The 26,667-nt window shown below is 37.8% G+C and overlaps 1 protein-coding gene and 1 long non-coding RNA gene across 4 annotated transcripts in view; both read left to right on the top strand.

The window, feature by feature from the left end:
* Nucleotides 1-26,426, top strand: part of LOC145962159 (uncharacterized) — a 139,300-nt gene extending 112,874 nt beyond the window's left edge. For both annotated transcript variants that reach the window (XR_014435836.1, XR_014435835.1), the window contains 2 exons: nucleotides 22,303-22,480; nucleotides 26,029-26,426. This is a non-coding gene — a long non-coding RNA (uncharacterized LOC145962159). The remainder of the gene's footprint in view (nucleotides 1-22,302; nucleotides 22,481-26,028) is intronic.
* Mib1 (E3 ubiquitin-protein ligase mind bomb 1) overlaps nucleotides 1-26,667 on the top strand; it is a 338,292-nt gene that overhangs the window by 288,991 nt on the left and 22,634 nt on the right. The window lies entirely within an intron of this gene.

The raw sequence follows: 26,667 nt of genomic DNA, 5'->3' as shown, positions 1-26,667 counted from the left end.
CGTGTTTGTTTTAATTTTTACGTGTTTTATATGATTCTTTTTTTTATACTTGATTAAACTATTAATTTATTTTCTCTTTTTTTTTTCTCTTCCATTTTGCAATAATAGATTTTGCTTCGATCATTACATAACTTTGTTTTACCCAATTAAAAAGTGCTCTCTCTCTCTCTCTCTTTATTTTCTCTCTTTTTTCATTTAATAACCAAATTTTCAGAATTATCTGGTCTGGTTTCGCAAAGCTATTACGTAACTTGGCTAAAATTACGATCGCATTCCGCAGATTAGTGTCCTATGGGGAACTTTTGTCATTTTCCAGTTTGACCTATATTCGCTTGAAATATCGCTATCTAACATTCGAGTTTTTCCATTCGATATTAATTCTTTGCTACATTCGCGAATACTTACAACGCGAAAACAAATCTATCCACATTAGCAATCGTTATCATCGTGAAAAAATACTCGACCAAAATTTGCATTATTTTGCAAATTAAATATTGCATCTTGTTTGTATTCTTGAAGAAAATATTAAACACACATACATGTATATATATATATATATATATATATATATATATATATATATGTTTTATTTTAATTACAAAAAGTTTGAAACTGACTAAACGATTTGAAAAATTTATCTCATTTTCAATGATATTCTCAGCTCTCCTAATATCATATGTAAATACAAAAATGTGCAGCTGGTCAAGCATGTAAACAATTACTTTGGACAATACGATGGTGCTTTATCATCGTTGATGCCGAGCGTAAATGTATTTCACAGTAGAGAATCCACGAATTAGTCAGCCACGGAATTAAAGGTAGATACGACGCGACGATCGAACCGGTTCATATACATTTGGTATTGGACCACGCATAACGACCTGTGCATAATAGCGTATATCGCTCCATTTATATGCGCATGGCCGCGTCTAAAATGCACGTGACTGAGGCGCGATACAGCATATTATAATGGCAGCTAACATATGGCATATCTATAATGAAGTGTAATAGAAATAATTTAACAAATTTAATTTATTTAAAATAGTGTAATAAAATTTTCTAGTTTTTCATTATATATATAACATTTTTTTAAAACTGAATTTATTTTTAATATTTTTCTCGTTATATTTTACAATAGCACATTCAATGCAATATTACAATACTATATTCTGTTTGTTAACCGAAACTATATTTCTTTCCCTTTGTGCCATTGGCGCAAAATTAATGGACGCAAATATTGGCAATATGCAATGATTCATCAGATAATTCAGGTATATTCATCTGCCTACGTACAAGCGACGAGATAATTTTTATTTTGCCGAGTAAGCGGGGAATGTGTTCTTTATTTGACCAATTACGTGGTTACGCAGAAGGGACTTTTATATTCGGTTATCAAATATTATTAACCACCCTTACGCACTTACGCCCTTACACACACATACCTAGATGCGGTTTTATGCGGTCACATATTACGGCACGTGCGCTTTCGCGCTTGTGTCAGGGTTACAAAAGAGACATGCAGAGTTCACACGAATATGTACTAGTACGCTACACATACCACGCACACCACATCTTCGCCGGATATCGAACCCTTATGCATAATGTATTAAGGGATGACGGGAAATATGGATATATTACTCGCCAGAGGCCAATGTTATTCTCCCCCGTGCCTCACTGGCTAATGTTGATAAGGAACCAACGGCGCCACAAACGAATGACTGACGACGACTGACGTTCATTAAAGCGTTTTACGATTATCGCCTTTATTCGAAAACATCTTAACTCTTAACTTGCAGAATTTGATGAGAGCGATTGTAGATTTCGAAAAAACTAATTCTCTAAAGCAGTCTTTATTTGCAATTGTTTAATGCAGTGAAAATAATTGTAGATTCTAGAGAACTATATCGGTAATATCTCCTCTAAATGTCAAAACTGATAAAATTTTGAATAACAAATTCAATATTTATATACAAAATTCATTCCGTGTTAGCGGAAGTGTCACACCAGTTTCGTCTTATGATACTCGAAAAGATCGTTTTACGTTGACAAACTAGACACTTGGTTACGAATAGAAATCGTAGTTTGTGATTCCATTCGCGAGAGGTACTAGTCGCGGAAATAACGCGGCTATTTTTGCTGCCTGCCGCATCCACATGCAAATCCCACAAGAAATATTAAAACGAGGATAAAACCGATATTGGAAGCATATTTTCTACGCGAATTGGGCCATTTCAGTGGGGAGAGAGAGAGAGAGAGAGAGAGAGAGAGAGAGAGAGAGAGAGAGATGCGTATGTTTTTTTTTCTTCGAAATATATCAACGAATCCAATGCGTTTTGATTTTCCAAGTCGATTCCCGTTTGGCACGGCTGACCCAATTATCGTACCTAACTCGTTCGATTACCGGTCACACTGCTTTGATCCCGTCGAGAAATGAATTTTATCCCGTTGGCTCTCGCAACCATTAGAAGGCACGACGAAAGTGTGCGATGACCTCGGCTCTGATCTCCCAATGGAGACCTTGGTTTTCCAGCTGGCCACAATTCATCGTTAACACCTAACGTGAGCTCGTCTCTGCGGACGGGTCAGTTTATTCAGCGTCCGTGTGCCATATACGTTTACTAGGGATAGCCGAAAAGTCAACTCTAACTGTACGATAAATATTCTTTTGACGGTCGAAAATACGGGCGTGAAATGTTTTATTTGGATCGATCAACATTTTTCGTAGCCCAAATCCCGCCAAGTTTGTCAAAAATAATAGATATATTACGCGTTTATCATTTTTGGTAATTATGATGAAACGTTAATTAACACGGGACCACAGATATTTGATCAAAATGTACTGTAGTTGGAATTAGCGCGAAAAATTTAATATAACGGATCACTTTGTGAATAAAAAATTTCAATATATTATACATATATAAATTTCAAGTTTTGAAGCAATTCGCGACGTTATTAATCGATGTAATTTTTTACGTTTGCTTTTGCTCGTTAGAGATATTTATTTCGTGTAACTTTTGAAAGAAAGTATATATTTTCTTATACATAATTCTTAATGTTTGAGAGATGGATTAAATTCGATCGAGCGAGAGGAACAGACCGAGATTATTATGATGTTCATTACTACTGTACGCATTTACCTGTTTTTTGCGTTATCACGGTGAGCACGATTCAACGAGCAAGCTTTACATTATATAGGTAGATATGAGGTCTGTAAGAATAAAAGAACGCGAAAGTGGGAGGACCATTGTTTGAATTAAACGGGAGAAGAATCTCGACGCGCGGCTTGCATTCTTTGTTGCATTCTAAAAAAAAACTGAAACGTGGATGTTCCAGTTACGGGAAATATATGAAAATATACGGAAAAATAAGCGTGATGTAATGTTACAATTATACCCGTTGCGGAGTCGTTACAAATCGTCGTCGCGCGAACTGATAAATATCCGGCGCGATCGCAAATTAATTAATCGAGTAAAAGCTTTAGGTATGATTCATCGGCGACATAGTCGGCCGTGCGTGGCCGATGCTTGTTTACATGCATCTGATCGTATGTGTGTTGACGTTACACGCGACACCTTGTGTGTGTATCGACCTGTAATTTGGACAGCTGATTCTAACCCCATGACCGATCGCGTTGACCGATCCGAAAGGAAATTATGATTTTCGTTGTTGACCGTACGGCTAATCTTTACCTGTAATTAGTCGCTTTTGCTACGATCCGTGGCAGAACGGATGCATATAAATTGCAAAACAACATGGGATATAATACGTAAACACGCGCGCTCCGACATGCAGAATATGATATTTATAGCACTATTACAAGATACGTAAATGTACAGCGTATTGGGAAAATTTGCGTCGATCATCGCAAAATGTTTCTATTTTTTTACTTGGCTGATTTGATTTTTTTCTCAATTTTATGATAAAAATATTGAGCGAATAAAGTGAAATTCCTCGCAGCGGCCAGCGCTTCAAAACGAACATGCCGTCTTTTTTTTTTAATGCCAAATAAATCCAAGCCAATCGAGATAATCCGCCGGGCAAGACTGAGCGCTCTCGCTTATCGATTTCTGATCCGATCAAATCGGAACGGATTTGGAAAACGGCTCCCGGGCTCGCGCGACAACACATTACTCATCCGGAATCGTGTTTGTCAGCCTGATTTCCGCGCAGAATCCCCCGCCAACTCCGACACGGTATAAACTCGGACGTATAATTGTCGTATTATCTGATAATGCGAATCTACGACGCAAATCTGCGAATCGCGAAGTAGGCGGTCGTGAATCGCGCGTACAAATTGCGGAAGCTCCGCAAGCGGAGAGAGAGCAATAAAGATCAGGGGGAACCGGGGGAGAGGGTCGGTTATTAAAGGGGATCCGCATTGTCGGTCGCAGCGATCGTAAATCTCCCGTCTCGCGATGCGAAATTGCGAGAGTAAGCCGCGGAATCGGCGAGCGACTGGATAATCTATCGATCAAAGGAACCTAGAGCTGCATCGCGAAACACGCTGTCGCGAATAATAATCGTTCGCGGTAGAGTAGTCGGTTGACGTGCCAGATATCCTGTGACCTACAATCCCTGACTCGCAATCGAGATCGATCCATCGTAATTAGGGATAAATCGCGGCGAATCGTAAATTGTTTTGCAAATTGAGAATGATAATCACTAAACAGATGCAGATTGAACAGATATTATTGATGTAGAGTAATATTCATCAAGTTGGCAATTAGATTATAATTGTTCCGCTTTGAGGAATGTCATGAAACTGACCTGGGTGATTGCAACAGATTCTCTCTGCAAATCATCCTGTACCTTTCTATCGACACTTTGTACGAACGTTCTGCGTGTTTTTTTAAATTTTATTATTTTTATCATTAATCGTAATTGCTTGTGTTGTAGATAGCACGTGCGATATAAAAGCGAATATATAAAAAAATAAAGAAAATATAAAAAAATAGATCCGAATAATATACCTTCAATTTGCATTTCTTCAGTGCAATTTTCGCCGATCTTTTTGCTTGATGGTCATTTTATGAAACGCATATGAAAGCAGTTCGAAAGAAAGTCTGAGATTTTCAACAAGTTGGCGACTTTTTAATATTCCCCGCATAATAAGCGGTCGCGCACCGTTTGCTTCTCGTTTTCGCTGAACTTCCAACAACCTAAGCACGAGCGCGCAGTGTATATTAACGAAGACGACGAAGACCCAAGTTAGAGCGAGCGGAATGTCAAATGGAACGCAAGCCGGAGAGCGAAGATCAGGATAAATGAGTTCTTTTTTTTATGAATCTCCTTTTTGCCATCCAGTTTATTTTCTCTCTTCAATTTTCCTTCTTTCTTCGAGAACATAACGTTATTAAGACGAACGCTAACGCTTGACGTTGGGAATTTCAAAGATGCTACTTTTTTATTCCTTATAAGATACTTTCCAATATAAAAAGAGCTTTGTATTAGAAAAAAAGTACTCGATAATATATACATGTTAATGGAAATTTTTTTAGCGATTAAAAATGTAACGAATTGTTTTGTGAAAATTGCATCTTCAAAGCCATTGTTGCGATACTTCGTTCAAATCGCTCGAATTTCATTGTTAGGGTGATCCGGACAGTTTATGAGATCCCATAGCGCGCTTTCATCCACTCACTGCCTCGATCGTAGATGGAAAAGAACTGTCGACGACGGTTTCCTTTTATTTTCGTACACGATCGGCGGCAGCTGTCGCCGGCGCTCTAAAATAGAGGCGCGAACCAAATGGTCCTTCGGTCCCCGGGACTTTTCGTCGATTCAGCGCGGATTGGCATGTTGTTGACGCGTCGTCGAATGCCTAGAAACAGGCGATAAATCCGAGGAGCGAGGACCATAACATCGAGCTTGCGCATCATCGGACGAAAAGAAGCTCGAAATCTCAGTAATTTTTACAGTAACCATCAAAATTACGCGGCTTAACTTTTATTCGACAAAATTCATGGATAATTTTAAAGAAAGTAAAAGAGAGGATGCAACAAGCAAAAAGAAAAATAAAAAATTGCCTCTCAAATTTATTAATCATATTAATTTTTAAATATAACGTGTGATAAAAATCAGTACTGATAAGATTTATATCGTTATTATCGATTTATTATCTTTAATAGAGGAAAACGTGTCGTATGGGGTTTTTCGTCGGATTAAAAAATTTCGTCGAATCCGAGTTTGATTGCCGAAACGTGCCGGATAGGCGAGCACGTCGGTCGAGAACGAATAGTCGAAGAGGAAGGAATCCGCGATACGCCGGTGAATGTCTTGGACTTCGGGAGCCATGTGACCGCTCGCCCTTCTCGTGCTCTTCTCTCATTCCCATTCACGTATATTCCCGGGTCACGAGTTTACGGCCAGAACCGTAATCGAACTGGCGGGCCACGACTTCTTTCATTGCCCGCGTAAAACGTTTCGATTTGCAATTCCGCCGCGCTTAACTGCCGTGCTGTCTTTCTAGGCCATTTAGATAGAGGAGGTACATTCGGTCGAATCGGCTCGCGCTCGAACATTTTTCTCGTACCAACTGTATGAGCCGAGAAACGGTACACCTTGCTCAACCCTAATAGCTCGCTCTCGTTTCAAGACGCTAAAAATATATTACAGATCTCATACAGATCGCGCATCGATGGCATAGAAAGTACCCCCTTTTCACGTTGACGAAGCACACTAGTTTGTCGCGTGCTTTACAGATCCCAAGTCGGCGAAAAATGAAATATCAAAAAATAATAACTGAATAATTGAATCGAAGGGAAGAACATTTTTCTCAAGACAATATAAACATTTTTTTATTGTGCATTACGTAGTGCCTTATTAATACCGCCGTATTTAATTTTAATGAGAGGTATTGCTGAATTTTTAAAATCATTATTTCCTTCATCAAATGTTTCGCAGCAACGTATCTTCTTAGACTAAATACAAACTCTCGAGCCGCGAATCTCGAATTCTCGAAGAAAAGGTCAATTCCGAATTCCAAGAGCTCGTCGCTAAAATTTAACGCGGGGGGAGAAAGATGGGGATGGCCCCGCGTCAATGTTGCGAACGGTAATGGTTCGACACGGTCGTAGCGTCGCCCGTATTCCCCGATTCCGCGATTCCACGTTGCCAATTACGGCAGCGAGCATCGCTACTTGATTCGACTATTTCGCGAGGGAGGAGGTAGGGGAGACAGAGGGGGAGAGAGAGAACTATCGAGCGAGGGTCACAGCCCAGCATACTAACCGAAAACTCCGGGCAGACTTCGGGACGCCTGGACGAGACAGCAGAGCGCCACGAAACCGAGGGTAAACGGAAATGGCAGGGTCTTTCTGAGGGCGCCTCCACCCCTTCTTTCCCTCCCTCTCTTTCTCTCGTCCCAGCCAGCCCCTCGTTCGCAAGTGGTACCGAGGGCGGACGCGCCGCCGATAAATTACGCCGCGGGCTTGGCCGCGGGATTACGCTATCGTTTGCGTTCAACGTTTACAGTTTGCGCTATTTGCGAATCGGCTGCTTTACAGTAAGAGTTTGACTTACTACGGAAGTTGTATATGTATATTGAAACAGAATACATTTCAGTTCGATAAACAGCTCGTGAGATTATGCATTTTATTTTTAGCGAATATTTATGTCTGTCTTATTTATAGACGGTACCGCATAATTTTAGTATTTGATTTTTATACTTATAAATGGATTTCATATTGCAATATTGCAGATAATTTCCAAGTAACTCTTTCACACAAATTTCTGAATAAGCTTAGTGACTTAGAATGCTTTACCAGCGATATTAAGAATTGATACAAAAAATTTATCTAAAAAAGTTAACTGTAAAATTATACATTTTAAAAATATTAATATGCATATGCACAAAGACGAATCAATTAAAGGTAGAATTTAGATTATTTAGATTAAAAATCAGAGATTTTTAAATGAAAAATCATGAGACGAAAAACGAAATACAGTCGTGATTACAATAAGGTTTTTGTTTTTGAAGGTAATTGGTAGTATTTTTATGTAACGATCCCATATTTCGAATGCAAAATTTTACGACGCACATCGCAGATAAATGGCGATCTTAGAAAAACGCAGCTTCGTTAAGATTTAAATTAGTTGCTTCACGAATAGCAGAAGAGCCGGAAAAAGTAAAGTAGAAAATAAAGCGCAGGCAGATGTTTTTCTCAACTTATCGATGATTTTGCTTTTAAATATCTCGAATAATTTTTAATTTGAATCAGCTCCGATAATGAAAGTTAGTAAGAAAAATAATCGCGATGAATATTAGATATATATAAAATTATAATATATATACATTTTAATATCGTCGTATTTTTTTGTCAAACATGTAATATTTTATAAAAATGTGTTTAAAAAGAATATATTTGCTTTAAAAATATATATTACTCAAAAAATTAATTTAAAAAGAATAAAGCTAAAATTAGGCCAAGATCTTTTATAATTTTTTTTTTTATTTATCGCCGCAATAATACTATTTCTTAATTTTTTATTCGAATAATTTTTGTTTAAAAAAATTTGTTTGCTAAAAAGATTGAAATCTTATATATACTAAATATGCCTTTAAAAACGCTAATCGCATTTCTTGAACAAAACTGAAGAAATAAATATTATCAGCGTTGTACTATTATTTCATAAAAGTAACACAGATGTCCATTTCAGTTTAGTAAGAGTATTTCGCGAGAAATTCTACAGTCTCGCGAATGGTAACTGCGATTGTCGAGATATAGGATTAGGTGGTACATTCAAGACGGGATACTACGTTCTGAAACAAGAACACTTTCGTGCATTACATATGAATAGAAATTTTAACGGAACGTGAGAAGGAACTTTGACCTGAGCAAAGTGCTTTAGATTAGGAATTTGATTAAAAACTATATTCTTAATTGCATGCTCTTTCGGTTACAAATGGATATAAACTTTATTCGCTCCGAAAATTAATTATATGAGTACGGTGAAAAGGATCTTAAAAAGCTTTCTTAGATCATTATTCGCATGATGAAAATTGCTATTTGCACGAAATTCGCAATAAGATTCACAAATAATTTACGCGAGGTACAATATCGGACATCGTGATACGTTTGGAGAATACCGCACCGCAATATCACGTTATAAAATTAAGAAAAACTACCGGAATAGATTACGCCTCGCGAAAAGATCTCGTAAACTCCTCGCGGATTTGCGAGACGGGCTGAAACATCCCCTAGTCTTAGCGACTCATGATTTATTAACGGCCTCCCACGCCGCCCGGGTGTTTCGGTGTTCCAGCGCGCGGTAAAATATCGCATCTCCTGATTTAAAGTTGCAAGGGAAAGAAAGGAAGGAGAAACGTAGAAGCCGCCACGCGCGGCCTAACATAAGACGAGAAGCAGAAGTGCACACGGATGGCGGAACATAAATAAAGCCGCAATAAAACGGATCGGCGTCAGCCTTTTCGCGCCTTTACATTTCTTTCCGACATTATCCCGACCGATGTTTGATCAGAGGAGGGGTGGTTTAACCCGTTATCGCGCACCGTGCAGAATTCCAGTGCGGTATAATACGCAACGTTTATCCTATACGCGATAATTTATCGACGACATAAGACTCTCTCGACCGCAAGGGAGACGAATCGGCGTTAAATCCCCTTTTTTCCCGAGATTAATCCTAAACTTGGCGATGTATCCTCTATGAGATACTAGATCTCTATATTTCACTTTGCTTATAGTTGTAATTCCTAATTTATGAGCTTTTATATTCTGAAGCTGCAAGATAAAAATTATGATTTATTATCATATGACAATAATAATAACTCCTTTTTCTATTGCACTAGAAATTTTAATATTAATGAGGCAATATATAATGTATTTTGTACATGATATAAAAGGAGATTAAGATGTGCGCATATATCAATTATAATTAATATAATATTTTATTATATATCAATTTATTTTCAAATGAGTTTCTCCAAAATTTTATTATGTTACTCTTTTTGGAAATAATCTGTGTTATAATTTTCTTCGTAAATCTTAAATTATGTTTACGAACTTTTCCTTGCAGTAAAAATAAAAATGCTCGATTTTCCTGGACGTATATATTATTGCCTAGAAATAAGTTTTTTCCTTTCAGAAAAAAAGAGAGAAACTTAACGGCAGCAAGAAAATATTAATTTAAATCGTAATAGCTCGATTTCACTCTCTTTCTCAATTTCATTTTCTCGCCTCCATAAACAGAAAAAAGAGGGCCAATTGTATATGTTATCCTTATGAGAAGAAGTGTTACGATCATTATTATCACATAATTATCCTCGACCCTTCTTACACCAGCGAAAAGAGACGAAATAATTTTTCCGACCGCTCGAAAGAGCTTATAAATAACGTGGAAAACGCCTTTTGACCTTAGCGATGGCATTTTCTAACATGTCTGTCTTATTATTCGCTCCGTTACTTGCCATCTAATATTTCGACTGACAGACAACATAATATATGTATAACAATAAATGATAGCGCATAAATTCAAAGAAATGTTTAAAAAGTGACAATTTCTATAAATATTGTAGAGAGATTTCTATAAATATTGTACAGACTATAAATATATCTTACATTCACGTTACGGAAATATTTCTAATTTTAATTCAATCATTTTGGAAATATTAAATTTACATAATCCTACTCATATCTCATTTTATGGTATTGAAATACGAACGGATGAACGATTTTATTTTCGACCCTAACGACTCGTTTCATCCGTTTCTATCCCTTTATCCAGTGACTCTATAAATAACTTTATTTATTCACGAATTTACTTTTGCTCACACATGTATGTGCTGAAAATATCGGCGAAATGCATAAATGCGTTTTCATGTCATTTTCCATTGACACTATTAAATATCGGGCGTTTTCAATTGGCGATCTATGTGTCTCCCATAAAATCGCGAAACTCAAATTTAAAAGTTTAAAATATACTTTCTCGCTTTTATAAGATACTTTCACAGTGCACATTAGTTTTGTCCTTTAAATTTTACCTTTGTCTAATTTTATCACATCGAAAAAATTATAGACTTTAATATTTTTAATCTTCAAGTAGGTACTTTGCAGATATTAAAGTACAAGTAGATTCAGGTCTCGCCAACAGTTATTTATCAACTTATGAATCATTCATGAGGATCGACGTGAGACGCGCCTTTTTAAAGAGTAGATGACACAAAACTCGGATGATGTTACTTCGCAACAGCCAAGTGTATACGCGTGTATGAACTTCAACGGTGGGATTATACGTGAATTTATCGAGGAAAGATTTTTAAAAATATCAGAGGAGTTGGAGAGAGCCAAAATGATTGCTTTTCATCGACTCTTTCGAGCACCATGTACTCCGTTTTCCTGTAGCTGTCGGCGATAACACGATAATTCGTTTTCGCGCACAGCGGATTAATCAGCAAATCCGATTTTTCCGAAACAACGCGCCGGAAGTTGCGTACATACGTAATGCCACGCGGATTCCGCAGCGAAACAAAATGCGTAATCGAGTATATCGAGCAGAAACGCGCAAAGTGCTCAAATCGGCTCGCGAAGATTACCAGTACAAATACGCATATACATTCCATTAGTCTATTAATTTATTAATCTTTTGCATTTCGTAATAATTCTTCTTATACACTTATTTTTTTCATACATTATTATCTTAACGCTTTATTAAATTAATTTTTATTTTGTTATTTATGTTATATATATTTATTATAATATGTATTTTATATCGTGTATATATTACATTGTGTACATAAGGCTTTTTAAAAAAAGAATATCGCGTGTCACACGTTATAACATTTTTTTGATATATCTGTATTTGCTCTGAGACGAAATTATGCGTTCACGCGATCCTCGGCGAATAAATTTTATCATACAGAATCATACCGTGCCTTTGTTTATCCGGGGCTATCGATCGTGACGGCCGCGCCCGCGGTGTGCCGTTTGCAAGAACGGTCACGTTAATTTGCAACACATGCGGAAGTTCCAAACTTCCGATGCGCGAGGACGAATGGTGCGTGCGAATGCGGTTGCGTCCTGACTGCGGCGAAATTTCGCGAGAGAGAAAGAGAGAGAGAGAGAGAGAGAGAGAGAGACACAGGCGATACTCGCACCCGGCCGAGTGACGACTCAGCATCGATCGCCAACTATTGCCGAGCGACATTTAATTAATGCGCTTTAGGTGAGCGTGCAGTTTTGCCACTGATACGACGAATATCAATCTTAAGTCAAGCGAGGAGATAACCGCTCCATATAGCGTCGACATTGATGACGATCGTCATTGCGCTCGTTGGATGATGATTGCTAAAGTCATCTCGATTGGATTCAATCGCATACGATAAACACACAAGAGATGTAATAATGATTGTTTTTTAATAGCGCAAGCTCTTTTTTCCAAAAATGATTGTGTACTGAAATAGATTTATCGCATATATACAAAATATACTCCTGGACAAAATTAACGCATAATTTTTTTTTAAATTTTTCGTTAAAATTTAAATATCAGCTTTTAGAAAAAGTGAAAAAAAAATTATGCGTTAATTTTATCCAGGAGTATATATATTGTTTAGATACATGAAATAATTACATTTACAGATTTTCCGACTTGTAGAAAAATAGTCAAATTGAAGTATTCGCGAAAAATTACTATTATAATTAAAAATTACTATTAAAATTAATATTATAAACAACAATATATGTTTCCCAACATTGCTGATTACTTTGCATCATTTCTCATTTTTCCCTGATTTCATTTCGATCAACTTATTAAGTATACGAGCGATAAGCGACGTGAGTCGATTTCAATGAATTTTTATAAGGGCCGCGCAAACGAGATATTCCGCTAAGATACATACGCGGGTATTGATAAAATAAAAAATTGCGCGAGAAATTTATTTCGAGGATCGTACATTTTTCATTTACAATTGAAAAAACTGAATGAACGAAGGGATGGCAATTGACACAATTGGATCGATCGATGCTATTTAAACGCGAGACAATTATCGCCGCGCGATGCGAGAACAAGTAGACACACATCGGACGCGAACAGGGTAATTTTGAGTCATCGTTCCCCTATCGGGCCCCCGCCTCCTCTTCCTCCCCGTCTCTTCCCTTGATTCGCGCCGCTAATTGATTTAATTGATTTTGCACCCGCTACGTCATTATTGATGCGTGTAAACGCGAATGCGGCCGCGGGTTCGCCTCGCGACACATTAAAATCCAGCGATCCAATCGAGTTGCTGGCCAATGACGCACGGTACCGAGAGACACAGTGGCCGTTCATCCAGAAGCGGCAACTGCCGGTTCAGAAGCGGCCTCGCGAATCAACGATGCACGAACGCCCGTTGAAACATATCCAAAGACCCGTGACACGTTCGATCGATCGTTTGCCTAGCTAGTTAATTCTGACTTTTAATCTGCGTTTTATTCCAAGGCTCGGTTACCGCGATATTTTTACTCTTAAATGTGATTTTTATTCTAATCTAAGTTTCACAATGAGAACAAGCTTCCAATTTTCGCGAAAGAATAATCGATTCGGCTTCGACATTTTGAAGAGAATGTCAGGAGGGTATTTAACATACATTCAGCGATGAGATCACTTTCTCTTTTTATCTTCTCAAGATATATATTTTGTATAGTTCAAAGTTTATGAATCGATAAATCATAAAATTATTAATGAACATCATATAGATGAAATCGAGTTAATGAAAAAATTAAATTATTCTTTTTTTTTTTAAAACACGTCGTCGTTTATGCGATGAAACGCCCATAGAGACATAAAATCAATTGCGGGATGGGGCACTCGACGGAGAGTTCATCCATTTTAAACGATCTTGAAATAATGTCGCAATTATGTCATAGTGCGGTTAAGAAATATCGCCGGACGCTTCGATGTATCGTTTGACCCGAAATCAACTACATCGTTTTGCGGCATAAACGCTCGGTCATAATTCAACACCGCCTGTTTGCCAGGCTGTCCTTTACCGGCTATCCATTCTCTCTACGCCTACACCGTGTCTCTGCCGACAGCAGAGATGATGCCTACCGAATATAACGGGACCATGGTAGAGATTAGGTCACGTCGCGCTTATATTGCCACATTTTCCCTCGAAATTGCAGCGTATACACGTAATTAATTAAATCATTATTTTATTAATTAATTAATTAATTAACGGACTCGTGTAGATAAATAGAGAGAGTACAGAGTGCCTCACAACTCGTGGTCTTAATTTTCGTAACGCAATGAATTTGGATTTTGCAAATGACATCCTGTTTATGTATTTACACAGAGAGAGAGATAGAGATAAATTATAATTATATATATTCTGGGGCGAGTCTTGTAAAGATATGAAGATTAATATGAATAAATTAAAAATATGAGAGACCGTGTAATGTCTGCGATATTAAAATACATGACGCAGCTATCGCAAACAAACTTCATTCGTCGCGTTACAATCGACATTGCCAACAAATATGTAGTTATATATATATATATATATATATATATATATCTTGAAGCGAATCGCAAAATAATCCGCTAATCCAAATCGCTCCCCCGTCGAACACTGGCGTGATGAAAACAATAAATCCGCGGAAAAGTTTCTCTCGATCGACCAAACGGGCGAGGCGGTCCGATTCTCTTATTACAGTGAATTTCTACCAATGCCGTATGGTGCTCGATTTCAAGCGTGCACGTCACTCAATTTGTGCCACTAGAAAGAAAAGAATATTAAACGGTGAGATTGCTATTAATTCTAATGAAGAAATTATTAAATGACTATTAATTCTAGTAAGGGAGCAATAATTACTTTTATTTATCATTTATTTATAATAATTACATATGCTGTGTGTCTGCTATTTTAATATTCTTGCTTTGCATAAATGTATGTATTACTTTGCATACATAAATATATATATTACTTTGCATACATAATCATAGAATATTATAGGGAATATTAAATATATATATGTTATATTAAGTTATAAATATATTAGGTATATTTATATAGGTATATTTATATATTTTTTTAAAGTATATTAATAATTAAATAATTTTAGACAGTATTTATCATACATTAATTTGCACACATGACCATAGGATATCTTGAAAAAAATGTAGTGGTTATTTACTAGAGCGTCTATTTTATTGTTAATTTTATATAATATCAACGTCGTTGTTACGAACATCAAAATAGTTAACAAGACCAAAATCAAGCAGCTCAACTCGCCTCGCTGAAAAACAATAATTAATTTCTTGCGATCTGTCGCGCGACGCGAACGACGGGAGAAGTTCGACCGAATCCGCAAGTCCGTTTTTATTACGAAGTGCGCAACGGCGTGGAAACAATTAAAGGCGGGAGGACTCTCTCGACTCCCCCGGAAGGAATTAAGGAACGAAACTCGAGTGCGCCGAGATTTCTGTTCTTCCTGAGAGAGAGATTCTTTTGCGGCGTCGATTATCCACGAAACGATCCGGATTCTGGGGCAAAAAGACTATGTATCGACAGGATGTTCGATAAATAGAGAGAGCGCAAAATCTCCGAACAATTATATACACTGAAAAACTTAAGTAAGAGAAGATTTGAAGACAATTGTTTCTTCGTCTATGGCTCTATACTATTTTGTTTTACGCAAATAAAAACCTAAAAACGTTGCGCTACCCATCGTCAGACATCGGCCACGAAATCATTGACGTCAAAGGAAATCACGCGAAGAGAGAACTTTCTCGGTATACGTCTCTTCGCGTATCGACCACGTTTTTGGTCTCGGAGATGGAGTATCTCAATGTCTTCTCGAAACACATTCGACTTTACCTGGCAAAGATCTAAGCCATACCCTCGAGATTTCGTATTAGCTGTACTACGCGAACGACCGGTACGAAACTAGGCAGCTACGTGAGATTAAAGTCTCTCTCTCTCTCTCTCTCTCGTTCACCGGTACTTGCCGAGTACTCGGATGACGTTCTCGAGCGGATGCGAGTCCTGCGGGAAAGCCAGGTGGTCCTTGTATCCAGAACATAGCGGAGTACGCTGGGAAGTTTTCATTGGAGAATCAAGTTTGCGCGTTATCGATCATCAGACGACCCGGAGGTATCGGGGACAAAGCGCTCACCTGGTCGAACGTTTCCTCAGGAGGAAAGATTATTTGCGACCTATCAACCCTGAGGAGCACGAACTCGGTGCATTTACGAAAAGTTTCCGAAAAGGGATACTCTTCTGCACTCGTGTAGAAAGATGTAAAAATAGAAAACTTTTCGCACGAAAAAACTTTCCAATGCTGAATATTGTGCAAATAGTGAATAGTCCCTTATTTCTTTCATTTAATTATTTAGTTAATTTTCCCTAATCGGATTAAATTCGAAGCTTAACCGGAGAGATTAATACTAAAAATTGAAAGCTTTGGAAAAATTTAATTTTGATTTATTCAGAAATAAGTTTCTTGTAGAGATACAAAGATAAGACACGATTCGCGAGACAATCCGACTTTAAATATTCTGTGGATATTTTAAGTAGCATTTATAAGTTTTGATGAGTTGAGTTTAAGATCGTAATTTTCATAATTTTATGGCTTAATAGAGCGAGTCATTATTTCGTACCATAAAAATCCGGTTATGCCAACGAAGCTGAATTTCATCAAAACCGACCATTAATAAATCGCGTTTTGATCAGACTCGCACTCTCTCGTGGGGATCTCAGATTAAACCAATAATAATCGGCGCTGTTTTAAATTATCCTGTGGGACCGGGTGTCGATAGATGGACGGACAGCGAAACGTAACCGCCGTGTGTATCCATCTGGATCAACCGTACCCGGGATCCATCTGGAATAGATGGTCTGGCTCCGGCTACGTCAGCTCCGGTAACATCGTTACCGCTATCGCCATAATCATATTTCGCCGTGCAAGACCGGCCCCACCAAACGAGATTACGCCATTGACGGCAAGAGAGAAAAAGAAAGGACAAGAGAGGGAGGGAAACGGAGCAAAGAGGAAATAAAAGGGGGAAAAGAAAAGATAAAGGGAGAAGTAGAGAAAGAGAGAGGGAGAGAGAGAGAGAGAAAACGGAGCTGCGCGCACCCAGTGAGGCAGCTTACCTTTGGCTCTCATTTACATCGACATTATGCATTCAGACCTCATGTGCGTTAACCCGGCCATGCGGGCTTGATTCAATCTCGCGGAACGAGCTGCGAGCTACCGCCCAGAGTATATCGCGATGATGCGGCTCTTCGTGGTTGAAGAAACGATGAAGGGATCCTGCGTGATCCCTTCGCATCGCGACGAGCGCATCATCGTCGAAATGAAATTGAATATTATCGAGGTGTTTCGCGATCGAGAGAGCGCTGTATCGTCGTTTATCTACAGTTGCAGGCAAACATTTCGCATTCTCATAGTCAATCTTCCGTCACGCTTTTCGAAAACGTCTCTATTCCGTCACGGGGAGAGAGAGAGAAAAAAAGAAAAAGTGGAAGTAAAGTGATATCCCCCGATGATTCGCAAAAGTTTGTGCAATAGAAATAGCAAAAATTTAACGACGTTTCGTATCATAATGTATCATAATTGATATCATAATTTTATGTGTTATTCTAATACTAATGAGCAATGTATTATTTTGCCAAAAAATGATCAAAAAGATAGTTAATTTTTGAGATAAAAAATGTTTAACATTTTCAGATTTTTAAGGAATATATTTTTCGCGAATAATATTGAATATGAAACATAAAGGAACTAGAATATAAAGCGATATTTTACTGCAAGACTTGGATTTGTTTATCAAAAGTGGCGTGAATCAAATCGCGCTCAAATGCTTGAGAGGATAATAAACGAACTTTCTGATTCGACGGACCGGTGCGAAATATAACTCGAGATCCGTGGCTGCCGTGGCCGCCACTTTGTTGTTTACTTTGAGACCCTTTCCCTTGTCTGCTTAAAATGCATTGGCTCGTGCATCTATCGCGCCAGCAACATTTGCTTTGCATAATTACGCGACCGAAAATTGATAATGTCATTTCTCGCGGTACGCGATGGTAATCGTTATTTTGTTCTATCAGACACGTCAACATTAATTAGAGTTACACGCGCGTATTATCAACGATTTGGACAGCGTGTTAAATGTTATTTCGCGGGATGCTCTTCTATCGACGTGCACAAAAAGAAAAAAAAGGAACAAAAATAAGAATGAAACATACGTGAGAGGATTCAAGCGATATTGTTGTAATTATTATTTTTTTATAGATTATTAACTACATTACGCACGCCATAATCATGAAAATAAAATTTTATATACAAATTGTATTGCAGTTTATCAATATTAATTTACTAGAAATATGCATTAGTATGCATTATTAATTTTCTGATATACAAAATTGAGAAAATAGTTTCGTCATCAAACAAATGCAACGTTATATCGAACGATTAAATCGAAAATAAAAATGAAAAGTAAGCTCAATCCGAATATGTAACAAATCGAGAGTAATTTCCAACCATTTTATATATTTTATATATAAATTAAATATAATATAAATGTTATATATTTTCATTGCTCTTATCAATGGACGAGTTTATCATCCCATATCATATTTACATAAAATTACAAATTTTGTGCAACATTACACGATGATTCAAATAAACATTAAAAAATATATATTTTATATATTTTTCTCTCTATTCAATTAACAAAAGTTACATTCAAGTTTTAATTTTGATTATAATTTGTAGCTAATGAATTTACATCAATATATTCCTCTATACGATATCAAAATCTATATACATATGAGTTTGACAAAGTAAATAGATGTTAGGAATAAAACATTTAAAGCGTATTTAAAAAGCGTTCTCTTACGGCATCGAATTTCCGCACGTAGAAATTGCAATTTGTATTAAAAAAGAAAAACAAAAACCAAAAAAGAAAAATAGAAAAGAAAAACTGCGCTGAAAAATGACATACTCGGAACGAAGCGCAGTAGGATACAGGACGAAGGTGCAGCGGACGTACAAACCGGATGTCCCGGGCTTCCACGGGCAGCGTAATATCGTAAAGCCGATTTCGTCGCCCGAAGAGGGAAAGGGCAGTAGAACGGTAAAGCCCTTCCATACGCGCCCGTGTTTGCCCATGCGAATGTGTAAGTGGAATAAATTTCGCGGCAACAATTCGACGACGATCTCGCTCCAATCGGCGGATATCGGCGCGAAAGGATTCTTCGACAGGACGGGCGGCGGCGGGGTCTATGGGACCCAAACGACGATCCCCCTGCTTTATCGGGGATCTCAGCTGGTCTGATGGATTCGGCCCCATTCTGCCGTCGCGTTGTGCCCCAAATCTATTCCGTTTTATTACCCTTCTGATACATAAATTTTTATTCAATTTGATTTGCCACCATTGCTATGGTAATAGGGCGAAAAAGGGGTGCGCGGGACGACCTCGTCCTCCCGCGAAGCCTCTCGCCGCGAAGCTCGAACCCCTTTTTCTTCTTCTCTCTCCTCTCATCGTCGTTTTCCTCGACCCACTTCCATCTTCTTCCTCCGTCTCCACGATCGACGATTACTCGAAAAGGACATTTCGCGGCTTTCGCTCGCCTTAAACGCGCCATTATGGCAACCCTCCCGAGTCCCGGAAGGCGACGTTATTTTTTGCGCATTAAGATCTTTCAGATTTACGAAGTGGTATTTTCGTCTGCTCGCCTTCGCGAATGGTTTTTTCCAGATCCCCTTAGCTTTGATGTTTCTATTATGAAGAAGAATGCTTTAACTAGAAAAATGCCCTGTTTACGTAAACTATTTTTCTATGAATATTTTATCAAAATAATAGCATGAAGATTTTGCGAGCGTTTCGTATTTCGTTATAATCTGAAAAACTGCGCTATTAGGCACTCGTGTACGATCTTACTTCCACGTAAGCTTTCCCGGCCTCTGTTCTTTTCTGCTCTATCAAAGCTGTACAAAGTTCTTCATCTCAAACGAGTTTCCGACAGTCACGCCGCAATAACTGTCATAAAGAAATATCGTTTTATTGGTACATAAACGTGGCTTCTCGTCAATACGCGAAAGAAAAAAATACTCTATTTTTTTATTGAACTGACTCTTTTTTACGATTGCAATTGAACTATTACACAGCGCTTTATCGGTCTAAACTCGAAAAACGGCCATCAGAAACAGATATCCACGAAATTAACTATTTCTCGGGCGAAAAATTTTTAAATTATTATTCTTGTCATTATATGTTACGATATTTTCCAATTAACTTCCGATCATCGTTATATGTATATCTATACAGGTCAATTTTTTCGCTAAAATGAGATTTATCGGAGAGCAAAATGCAAAAGAAAACGCGTCTCAAAACGGAACGCGTTTTCTCGAGGCGTAAAGAGTCGAGGAATCTCGCGGAAGATCTCGAGTTTGGATCAGTGCCCGTGAAAATCCGTCGCGACCGTCGATGTCGTCGAAAAATTTCGAGTCCCTCGATTTTCAGCGCGTCGAGGTGTCGGTGTTTATCGGGTCGCTGCTGGCGGATTTTCGGTATGCGGTTCACGGAGAGCGACCCATCCCTGGCCAGCCCGAACTCCTACATCGTCCTACGGCTCTGACGCGCAGCACGTGACCCGTGGAACCCCCGGAAGGGCTGTAGACATCGGTGGCGGAGACGCGAGGGAGGCTGCACGAAGCGGCACGTGACACACATATTGCCTACCTCTCGAGGATCTCGAGCCAAAAAGGCTTCTCTTCTCCTGCCGCGAGAAGGGGGTATGATAGAAAAACTAATCTTCCAGATTAAATCTCTAATTCGCGCCCGCTCGCGAAGATCTCGACGGCCGATAGCGACGATGGAATTCGAACAGTTATGAGAAAAATCGCTTTTTATCTTGCGTACCATTCAGTTTATTCTTGTCGTAATCGAAGAAAAAAGAAATTGAATAAAAATATTATAAAAAATATAATATATTATAAGTATATTATATCTCCTTATTAATAGAATAATGAAAGTATAAAATATAAAAAAAATAAATAGTAAAAAATAAGTGCAGGATATCTTAGCAATTTTAATTTTATTAATAGATTTTTCAACTACACTCTATATAATCTTTTCTTTATTCTAATATAATAACTTTTTAATTATAAACTATTACAGATCCCAAGTTAAAATAATCTTTCATGAATTATCTAGGTTTTCCTTAATTCAAAATAATTTATTTCCAATTAAATACAAAAATATAAAAATTCCGATAGTTGTGGATAATTGGAAACTACGAAAAAACAAATTCGAGAAACGGATATCGGTGATCGGATGCGAAGACCCCGCGAACATACATCAGAGACAAGAAATATATCGGATAGAAGCGTAATTGAGTTTGTTTGTTCGACGAATCTACTTTTTTCGCGGTGCGTCGACGGAAACTTGCTTTCCGATTAATCAACGTGTCACGTGTATCTCTCCGCGGTTGCCTTACGTCCTTCGCGCTTTCGAGTATGTACCCGCTAACTTTATTCCATTAATATCGGCCGCGGCTGTTGACGCGCGGCTTTTTAGCACCCCCGAAACTTGGCGCGAAATAATTATTCTCGCATTGCTTCGACAAAACAACGACAGCGCTTTAATAAAACGCTGTTTAAAAAAACTTCTCGATAACTTACTTTAGTTCCTCCAAAAATTTATTTAAGTCAACATGAATTATATAATAAGATTATTTTGTCAGGAATTTTACGAGATAAAAAAGATAATGTGATATTTTAGTTAAATTTAAGCGTCTTAAAAAACATAATCGGGGATGTAGAATATCATTGAGATTGCATAGTCAGATGTCAAAATGCGCCTTAACCAACGGCAATGTTCCTTACGTTTCTGAGATTCATTTCACTCGCGCTGTCTAAGTTAGGAGCCGAGAATACTGTGTGAATATTCATAGTGTGTTTCGTGTTTAATGCAAAGCAACCTGTCGTTGGTCATTTGGAGAGAAGCAATTTTTCGAGTTTCTGATTACAGAGTTCACGATAACTATCATATAAAATAATAGAGACATTTAGCTTTAGATAAGTAAATCATGTCTATAATTTGTAAAGAAATAATTGGCAAATTATATAAATCGAACGTTATAATATTAATTAACGCAGAATTACAAGCTAGACACCATTAAAAGTTATAATAAAAGACCTTATTTAGATAACATTATTTTGTATTTTTATTAAAAGAGAAAGAGAGAAAAGATATATAAAAAATCAAAATAAAAACATTCAGTAAAGATGGAAGATGCACAAGATATTTATAAATTTATTATTAAAAATTGCAAAGAGATATAAAGTGTATCTTTATCTTCAGATTGTGATACTTGGCACACTTGTATTCCAAGCAATATGATGTCGCAATCGTGGAAACAATTCAACGAACTAACGACTCCGCAAGAAGAAAATAGCTTGGTCAAAATGAAATCATCTTCGGTACCGTCGAGAAAACAGGATGATTACGTTGGATCCTATATCGCCGACGAGGCCGGAAGGTATTATTAAGCGAGTTTACGGATTAAATATTGAGAGCCCGGGCCAGAGATTTGACGAGCCATAATTTAATCCTTCTCATAATGTCGTATCCTATTAACGGCGCATGAGATTCGATGTACACTCGGGATGAATTCTCCGCGCGCGCGATTTACATGATAATATGAAATATGCATCTCTGACTCAGTCCCTCTCTCACTTCATGATTAAAATATCACGTCTTACTGCTCCTCTCAACGGATATAAAATCATTTTCCGCGTAACGGAATTTCCACCGAGCTTAATTCTTAGCATATGCGCAATCTTTCGCATAACTATAATTATACTTTTGCAAAAACTTAATCGTTTCCTTGCGGGAATATATTTAAACGTAATTTATATATGTCATCTAATAAGAGAGAGATCTCTTTTTCGTCGTTCTTATTTGAATTTTATATAAAAAGATTTAGGTCATACACAGAGCGGAAGGAATCTGCGCGTATAAGTTGCACATTAAATTCTTCGTAAAAAAATTGTTAAAAATGTATCTTCTAATATATCTGTGGAAAAACGAGCGGACTTTTCTCGGATCTTTGAGACGCTTCCATGGGATTTCCGTGCTTCGAATTAAATTCTCCGTTGAAAATTAAAGCTTTTACCGTGGCCGTCGAGCTCGCTGCGCTTTAATATCGCGAAACGCGGGGAATAGCTAGTTTACGTCAGTCCGTTAAAGGGACTAATTGTGCGAATATACAAAAGTTCCCTAATTAAGCGGGACCATGCTGTTGCGGCAAGTCATTATCGCGATATTAGTAAAAAATTGGAGAACTCTAACTTGCGTTACGCGGAAAGCACTGTCGGAGAGTATTATAACGTTATACCGGATTTAATGCGAGGCGCTCGTTGTCAGCCGAGCATTTCGAGAGGTTTCCCAGACTGCAATTTCGTGCTGTATTAACCCCCCCTCGGAACAGCGACCGCTATAAAGGATGCTTCATAAGATTCGTATCAAAATTCAGGATCGTATTCCATGACAAATCTTACGAATATCTCAATAAATTACAAGAATAATAATTCCTCTTAATTGATTTTCAATATATTCTATAATCATGAAAAACATAAGAATTAATCGTCATTAAAGAAAGATCATGTAAAACCACAGATATAAAAATAATATTATTTTCATGAAAATAATGTTACAAAAACTATGATAAAACGCGGGAAATCTATGTGTTGCAATCTGTTATCAGGCACCGATTACGAAGGCCCATGATAAAATATGGGTCGCGGCCAGAGGTTGCGCGAATGAACGAGCGAGGGTAGGAATATAAGATTCATACGGCTTGCCGTCATTGATCCCTATGCGTCGTTATAATTCATCTGAATCCGTTCCGAGGACTCGTGAGATATTACCGCGAATAAAAACTGGTAGAAAATGCTAGTAATGACGATGGTAGGAAACGATATTTATTGTTCTCATAGAGAAAAAAGACTTTTAAAATCAAGAGAGAATATACAGTTTAATGAGAAAATTGTGTTGTAGAAAATAACACAATAACACAATAACAAATAGCTAAAATGTGTTCATAGATAATTTATAAAATAGATAAGAAAAATAAATAACAGAAGATTCACATCGTGATATAAATCGTTCATTTCATATGCAGAAGATTGCTTCACAGAAGATCAAAGAGTTTATTTTTGAAAATGTTGGGTGAATCGGATTTGCAGCGATAAATATTGAATTCTAAAAGATGCTTTGAAAAAAAATAGTGGAAAAACATACCAATAATTTATACCAATAATTTTTTTTATAAAAAGACTTATATAAGATAATTAATAAAAAGAAAATAAGAGAAAGAGAGAGAGAAATACAAGAAATAGACAGATAAAGACGCGGAAGAAATTCTGGTCAGGGGAAAAAGGAGGCGATGGACAAGCAGGGTTGTCTTCTTGCCTTGTCTTTACTGCGAGAAAGACGCAGTAAGAGACAATGAGATCGTATCTCGGGCCCGGGCCAAGACAATTCAATAAACTCAGCGGAGTGTGGATTTTTCTGATTAGCCGACGAAGTTGGACGGGTGGCCGTGCGTGATCGTCCTGCCGAAACGCTGGCCGCAGAAAGGGCCGCGCTTATTTTAAAAGTTCAAACGCGCCTCGAGCCGCTCGGCTATTCGCGTCATGCTCCGAGAAGTGCACTCAACGCCTCCGACCCGGAGGGCCGAGTTTCAATCGGTGTCGAAGCGCCGCTTCGTGAGTCGCCTACAGTCCTCGTCTACATCGCGGCTCCCTTGAACGCCCTATCGAACGATTTAATAGCAAAATCGCTGTCTCGTCTCTTTGGAAGTCGCGCAGTGTGAAATCTTTCTGTACAACCAACGATAGAAAGTTGCGGAAGCAACTATATCTTCCTTCTCTTTTACATACAAATAAATCTCGTATTTTTTTAATTCTCGTACAATTCAAAAATTATAATAATATAGATAATTATTAGAAAGTTTGTTCTTTTTTTATTTATACAGATTCATCGGAATATTTGCGATTAATCTATTATAGTTTAATATAAAGAACCTTGGCTCCTTTTTCGACGGGTAATCGAGGTGTCTTCTTGGCCATCTTGACATCGCAAGATATATCGAAGAATCCGGTGAGGATAGCTCGAGAGGGAAGAGGGTCGGGAAGAGAAGCTCGAGAGTTAGGCGGCGACTCGGCTCCAAGAAACTAGGAAAGCTGACGTTTCGCTTACGTGCGAAAACTGACAAACGCGGATATATTCTCTCGTCTAGATGGATTTATCGAGCGAGCATCGAGAGCCCCCATTGAAAACGACGAAAATTGGACGGCCGTACATATATACATGCGGAAGAAGGGCGGGGAAAAAAGAGCAAGAGACGGAAACTATACTAGGGAGCGTTATGCACGTCGCGTTAAGGATGCATCTCGAGTTTTACCACCGTCGTGTTCGCGATGTCGCGATGGGCCGCGTTTTTTCGGACGCGCGCGAGATAGTCTCGAGCGGGGAACGCGCTCCGTGACTCAATTTGGAGATCGTCGACCCGTTGACTTTGATAAACGGACGGACGCGATTCTTCCTGAATCCGGAAGTTTTACGCGGTTCGGGTCAGCGAACCGAAATTCGCGAAGACGATCCGATATTAGACCGGCCCGCGATATTGCAAGGATATGCTGATGTCCGCACGATTGCTCATCGTAAAATAGAGGACTAACTTTCAGAAAATTAGATTTATCTAGGTAAGATAACATAGGGAGACGTGAGAAATACCCTTTGACGTATATTTATTGTAATTTTCATGACAATTGCTTTCAATCCGATTGGTTTATTGCATACGCGACAGAGATGTAAAAATATATATTAATTACGAGAAACTTTGTGTCAAAATATTTTTTAATATTTTTTAATATTTATAATCCAAAATATATTTTTTAATTTTATAATTTTTTAAGCTTCTCTCTTACTTTTTATAAATACTGTTTGTTTAAAATTCTACTTTATGTGCAAATTGTATAGAAAATGTGTACAATCGTGACTTCATATAATTTGCATATTTAGGAGACCTTGTACGAGCGAGGGAGAGAAAGGGAAACTCATGGAATGAAACATGGCGATATCGAAATTCGGTTAACTATCGGTGTCCGCAGCCGCAACGACAGACAGCCACCACTGACAAGACGGAAATGTCGGCAATTATTTACGACTTAATTAGTACTGCAATCTCAGCTGCATTCATTCATCCGCGTTGTTTCTCCTTGTGCCCTTAAGTACCCTCTGCGTTACGAGATACTCGTGGGAATAAGGTAATGTTCTTCCAGGAGCCTGACTAAATACGATGTTAAGCCTATTATAGTCATTCATGAGAGAAAATAGCTTAGATTTTTACCTGGAAAAGTGCAAGATTTCTTTTACATTATGTACAAGAAAACTTAATTTAGCATTTCTTTTTCATTTATTGCTCCTTTGTCTAATTCGAGAACTCGATTTAGTTCAAACTTGAATACCTTTTGTTTTCTTGAATTTGAACTTTACCAAAAATTTCAATGATAAATGATACCTGACCATAAGGTTTTTATAATAACATAATTAACGGAAGTGAAGGATATATCGCACAGCTTCGAAAAAACTTACATTCATTTCTTTCGCAGCAGTGTTAAAAGATTAAAATCGAGAGTAACGTGGACACCCCGCGATACC

The sequence above is a fragment of the Camponotus vicinus genome, unplaced genomic scaffold (genome assembly GCF_025532165.1).
Source record: "Camponotus vicinus isolate PSW18456_S1 unplaced genomic scaffold, iyCamVici1.0 SCAF_11, whole genome shotgun sequence".
In the NCBI taxonomy this organism is placed as follows: Eukaryota; Metazoa; Arthropoda; class Insecta; order Hymenoptera; family Formicidae; genus Camponotus; species Camponotus vicinus.
Note: the sequence above shows the minus strand (reverse complement) of the source record. Positions and strands in the feature narration are given on the sequence as shown.